Source organism: Spea bombifrons, chromosome 2 (genome assembly GCF_027358695.1).
Source record: "Spea bombifrons isolate aSpeBom1 chromosome 2, aSpeBom1.2.pri, whole genome shotgun sequence".
Classification (NCBI taxonomy): Eukaryota; Metazoa; Chordata; class Amphibia; order Anura; family Pelobatidae; genus Spea; species Spea bombifrons.
The window spans coordinates 89,378,287-89,383,488 of NC_071088.1; the positions used below are offsets into that span (position 1 = coordinate 89,378,287).

Genomic DNA, 5,202 nt, shown 5'->3' on the forward strand with positions numbered 1-5,202 from the left:
TAACGTTTTCCCCCAATCACATGTGATCTCACTTTTTCACTCATAATGAATCTAAAAGCACTTTTAGACTACTTTATGCCCTAAATTAGTATTGACAATACTGAAATAAGTTTTTCCTTCTGCAATGCTGTTTAAGGATATCAAGAACAAATATTACCTGTGAAATGACAGATGTGTATTACTAAAATGTACACAAGCCTGTGAGAGAAAGCAAACTAGGGTGTGACAATGAAATAAACGAAATACACTCAGGTGCACACTAGGGTGCACACTAGGGCGCATACGTGTAGGGGGTATAGCTCAGTGGTAGAGCATTTGACTGCAGATTGAGAGGTCCCTGGTTCAAATCCAGGTGCCCCCTGACAATCTTTTGTATTGATAATAAGGATTAAAATAAACAGTGATTGCCAAGAAAAAAATAGAAACACATATAAAGCACAGCAGGGTTGGGCTCATCCAAACAGTGCCAGATCATTTTAGGATAACACAAACAAAATTACCCTTATGGGGAAAGAAATATATATATATGTCAGTAATATATATTACCTTTAAAATGACAAATGTGCATTATTACAAAGTACGCAACATAAAAGAGAATACACATCAGTCAATCGATCTGGAGAAAAAAAAAGGACCCTATCAGGTAGGGGGTATAGCTCAGTGGTAGAGCATTCGACTGCAGATCGAGAGGTCCCTGGTTCAAATCCGGGTGCCCCCTGACAGCATTTTGCAATGGACATTTCTTAAACAGCAATTATTCCCTGGAAAAAGATTAGACGTTATATGCACAATAGAGGAGGCTGGTCCAAAACTCCCAAAGCAGGCCTGGATAACCTTAAGATAATCACCTAGTCCACCAGTACATCAAAGTGACTTAAGTTTAGCTTAATTTAATTGTTCATAGCTATATTGCTTACCAAGGGGCTGAATCAGTGCTTTGCATCTAAACACAAAAGATATATTTATATTTTTGCGCTGTGCATATTTGCAGGTTTTGACCAAACCTTAGGTTTGAGCAGCCTCTCCTGCCACACAGTTGCCTCATTAATGGTGTCCAGAGGACATTTTAAATTGCTTGAGAGTCTCTTTTGGGGTTTAAATGCAAAGCATTCTCACTGATTTAGCTCCTTGGTAACCAATATAGCCATGAAAAATAAGCTAGGACTTGCCAAACTTGGGGTACTTTGACATAGTGGTGGCCTATTAATATATGGCCATAAAGTAGACTATAGAGTGCAAGAGGTCCAAAATCATTTCTAATTTTTCATTTTATTTTTTGGCACAGTATGGAGAAATATATATATTTCCTTTGAAATTACAGATGTGCTTTACCATAATGTACAAAAGTCTAAGAGACAATACAAACCAGTTGAACTCACATCTCTACGCACAGATAAGGGGGTATAGCTCAGTGGTAGAGCATTCGACTGCAGATCGAGAGGTCCCTGGTTCAAATCCGGGTGCCCCCTAGCTGTATTTTATATTGATGATCATAACTTAAAAAAACACTGATTTCAAGGAAAAATATTAGAAACTATGTGCACATCGGGGTGGCCGGATCAACAGATGTTAGAAAAATACAAACAAAATTACTTTTATGGAGAAAGAACAAATGTTACCAATATATATTTCATTTACCACAATGTACAAAAGTCTAAGAGGGAAAACAAACCAGTTGAACTCACATACCTATTCACAGGTAGGGGGGCATCTTTTGCTGTAGGTACTCTTTTGCACCATGTCCTTGATTGTTTAATAATCATCACATCAAGAATTCTTGGTTTTTTACTTTTTTACTTATTGGTCATTATTATCCTAGCAGCAACCCAGTAATCTGAAATTGTATGCTTTTTATGTTCTGCACTCCTCTAGATTTGTATGCATTTTTTTGTCTTATGCATATTTGCAGGCTCTGAACAAACCTTAGGGTTGAGCTACCCCTGCTGCCACACAGATACCTTATTAATAGTGTCCAAGTAAGTCTTTTAAATTGCTTGAGGGTCTTATTGGATTAAAAATGCAGTGCAGTCCTACTGATTCGCCTAGTAATATAGCCATCAAAAATTACATAGGGCTTGCCATACCTGGGGGTACTTTAAGGTAGCGGAGGGCTAAGCAATGAAAGGCCATACTTTGTGACAGAATGACCAATATTTATGCCTTAGATAGCTCTGCAAATGCTGAATTCTTACGTTGTTTTGTGTACTTCTAGATATTACCTTTTGAAATTACAGGTTTGTAGTTACAGGTAGGGGGTATAGCTCAGTGGTAGAGCATTCGACTGCAGATCGAGAGGTCCCTGGTTCAAATCCGGGTGCCCCCTAGAAGTTTTTTGTGTTGATAATCATAATTAATTAGTGATTCCCAAGGAAAACAAAGGGTGTGGACTCAAAAGTCCCCACACAGGGCCAGATCATTTCAGGATTATACAAAAAAATTACTTCAATGCAGAGAGAACAAATGTTACCAATATATATTTCCTTTGAAATGACAGATGTGCTTTACTACAATGTACATAAGTCTAAGAGAGAAAATAAACTTGTGTACCTATGAGCAGGTAAGGGGGTATAGCTCAGTGGTAGAGCATTCGACTGCAGATCGAGAGGTCCCTGGTTCAAATCCGGGTGCCCCCTAACCATTTGTTTCAGTTTTGCACATTCATTTTGAGGGCTTCTTTTTATTTAGGAACAAAATGAATTGCCAAAAAACATCTCTCTCTGTCCCCCAATTAGTAGCTTACCTAGCGGGGGCGGGGCGGTCCGCCCCAGGTGCCGCTCATCAGGGACAGTAATGTGGCACGGTTGTGGAGATCGAGGATCTCCCTCTAGCCGACTTAAAAAATTGGACAAAAAAATCAACATTATATATATTATGATATATATATAATGATATATTATTATATATATATATGATATTGTTGATTTTTTGTCCAATTTTGGACAACATTTATTTGTTTTGCTTGTGACATGTAGTACAAAACACAGTCATATAGCTTAAGATAAGCAACTATTTATTTTAACATGGTATTTATCAACTTTTTTTAGGTAGTATTCTGTCATTCATTCTCTTATTTACCACGATATGCACAGAAATCTCAAAGGAGAGCCCTGATCCACAAGCATTTTATCAATATCATTTTCTGTGCTGCAGTCATAGGACGCGACTGTCTTTGCTCCCTTGCAGGATTCTATTTTAGAAAGATTTGCTAGTAGCAATATGAAGCCTTGCAGATCTATGTGTGAACGTTGTCAGGGTGATGTGTAACTGATTTAAATACAGTCTGATGTCATAAAAGGAAATAACGCTGCAAAGCCAAAAAGCATCTTCTTCTTGCTCCTAATTCTGTAGATTCTTTGTATACAATTTTCTAGTAAAAGAAAGTACCTCTTTAAGTAATGTATGGTATGATAAAGTACTGTCATGATCTAGACTGCCATAGAAGTAAATGACCATATCAAACAGATCTCCCAACTTTCCAGAATGCTACATTTTACAGTTGTATACACTAAATACACCTATGAAAAGTGCATCCCATAATTCACAGAATTCCATAAAGGTCTTTGTATTTTCATTGAATAAACTTGTACATTATATGTTAATCATATTCTCCAATGAAAGCAAGCCCAATTTGAAAAGTCTTGGTGAAAGAGGGACATAGGCACACTTGAGAACTCTCCAGGTTTCGTCCAGAGACTCGGAGTAAAGTAGGTACCCCCTGAAAATGGGTTAAATACGTTTTTCCTTCTGCAATGCTATTTAGGCATATCAAGAACAAATATTACCTGAGAAATGACAGATGTGTATTACTAAAATGTACACAAGACGGTGAGAGAAAACAAACTAGGGTGTGACGATGAAATAGACGAGATACGCAAAGGTATACCTGTGTAGGGGGTATAGCTCAGTGGTAGAGCATTCGACTGCAGATCGAGAGGTCCCTGGTTCAAATCCGGGTGCCCCCTGACAAACTTTTGTAGCGATAATCAGGATTAAAATAAACAGTGACTGCCTGGAACAAAATAGAAACAATGAGCACAGCAGGGGTGGGCTCATCCAAACAGTGCCAGATCATTTTAGGATAACACAAACAAAATTACCTTTATGGGGAAAGAGCAAATGTGACTAATATACACTGCTCAAAATAATAAAGGGAACACTAAGATTACACAGCCTAGATCTGAATGAATGAACTAATCGTATGACATACTTTCGTCTTTACATAGTTGAATGTGCTGACAACAAAATCACACAAAAATTCTCAATGGAAATCAAATTTATCAACCCATGGAGGTCTGGATATGGAGTCACACTCAAAATCAAAATGGAAAACGACACTACAGGCTGATCCAACTTTGATGTAATGTCCTTAAAACAAGTCACAATGAGGCTCAGTAGTGTGTGGCCTCCACGTGCCCGTATGACCTCCCTACAACGCCTGGGCATGCTCCTGATGAGGTTGCGGATGGTCTCCTGAGGGATGTCCTCCCAGACCTGGACTAAAGCATCCGCCAACTCCTGGACAGTCTGTGGTGCAACGTGGCATTGGTGGATGGAGCGAAACATGATGTCCCAGATTTGCTCAATCGGATTCAGGTCTGGGGAACGGGCAGGCCAGTCCATAGCATCAATGCCTTCCTCTTGCAGGAACTGCTGACACACTCCAGCCACATGAGGTCTAGCATTGTCTTGCATTAGGAGGAATCCAGGGCCAACCGCACCAGCATATGGTCTCACAAGGGGTCTGAGGATCTCATCTCAGTACCTAATGGCAGTCAGGCTACCTCTGGCAAGCACATGGAGGGCTATGCAGCCCCCCAAAGAAATGCCACCCCACACCATTACTGACCCACCGCCAAACCGGTCATGCTGAAGGATGTTGCAGGTGGCAGAACGTTCTCCACGGCGTCTCCAGACTCTGTCACGTCTGTCAGATGTGCTCAGTGTGAACCTGCTTTCATCTGTGAAGAGCACAGTGGCGAATATGCCAATCCTGGTGTTCTCTGGCAAATGCCAAACGTCCTGCACGGTGTTGGACTGTAAGCACAACCCCCACCTGTGGACGTCGGGCCCTCATACCACCCTCATGGAGTCTGTTTCTGACCGTTTGAGTGGACACATGCACATTTGTGGCCTGCTGGAGGTAATTTTGCAGGGCTCTGGCAGTGCTCCTCCTGCTCCTGTTTGCACAAAGGCGGAGGTAGT

The 5,202-nt window shown here is 40.5% G+C and overlaps 6 non-coding genes across 6 annotated transcripts; all 6 read left to right on the forward strand.

Annotated features, from left to right (window-relative positions):
* Positions 1 to 289: 289 nt before the first annotated feature.
* TRNAC-GCA (transfer RNA cysteine (anticodon GCA)) lies at positions 290 to 361 on the forward strand. The gene has a single exon. It is a non-coding gene; the product is annotated as a tRNA-Cys (tRNA).
* A 285-nt stretch (positions 362 to 646) lies between these two features.
* On the forward strand, positions 647 to 718 carry TRNAC-GCA (transfer RNA cysteine (anticodon GCA)). The gene has a single exon. It is a non-coding gene; the product is annotated as a tRNA-Cys (tRNA).
* A 679-nt stretch (positions 719 to 1,397) lies between these two features.
* TRNAC-GCA (transfer RNA cysteine (anticodon GCA)) lies at positions 1,398 to 1,469 on the forward strand. The gene has a single exon. It is a non-coding gene; the product is annotated as a tRNA-Cys (tRNA).
* A 782-nt stretch (positions 1,470 to 2,251) lies between these two features.
* Positions 2,252 to 2,323, forward strand: TRNAC-GCA (transfer RNA cysteine (anticodon GCA)). Its single transcript has one exon. It is a non-coding gene; the product is annotated as a tRNA-Cys (tRNA).
* Positions 2,324 to 2,561: 238 nt separating this feature from the next.
* Positions 2,562 to 2,633, forward strand: TRNAC-GCA (transfer RNA cysteine (anticodon GCA)). Its single transcript has one exon. It is a non-coding gene; the product is annotated as a tRNA-Cys (tRNA).
* Positions 2,634 to 3,890: 1,257 nt separating this feature from the next.
* On the forward strand, positions 3,891 to 3,962 carry TRNAC-GCA (transfer RNA cysteine (anticodon GCA)). Its single transcript has one exon. It is a non-coding gene; the product is annotated as a tRNA-Cys (tRNA).
* Positions 3,963 to 5,202: the final 1,240 nt, after the last annotated feature.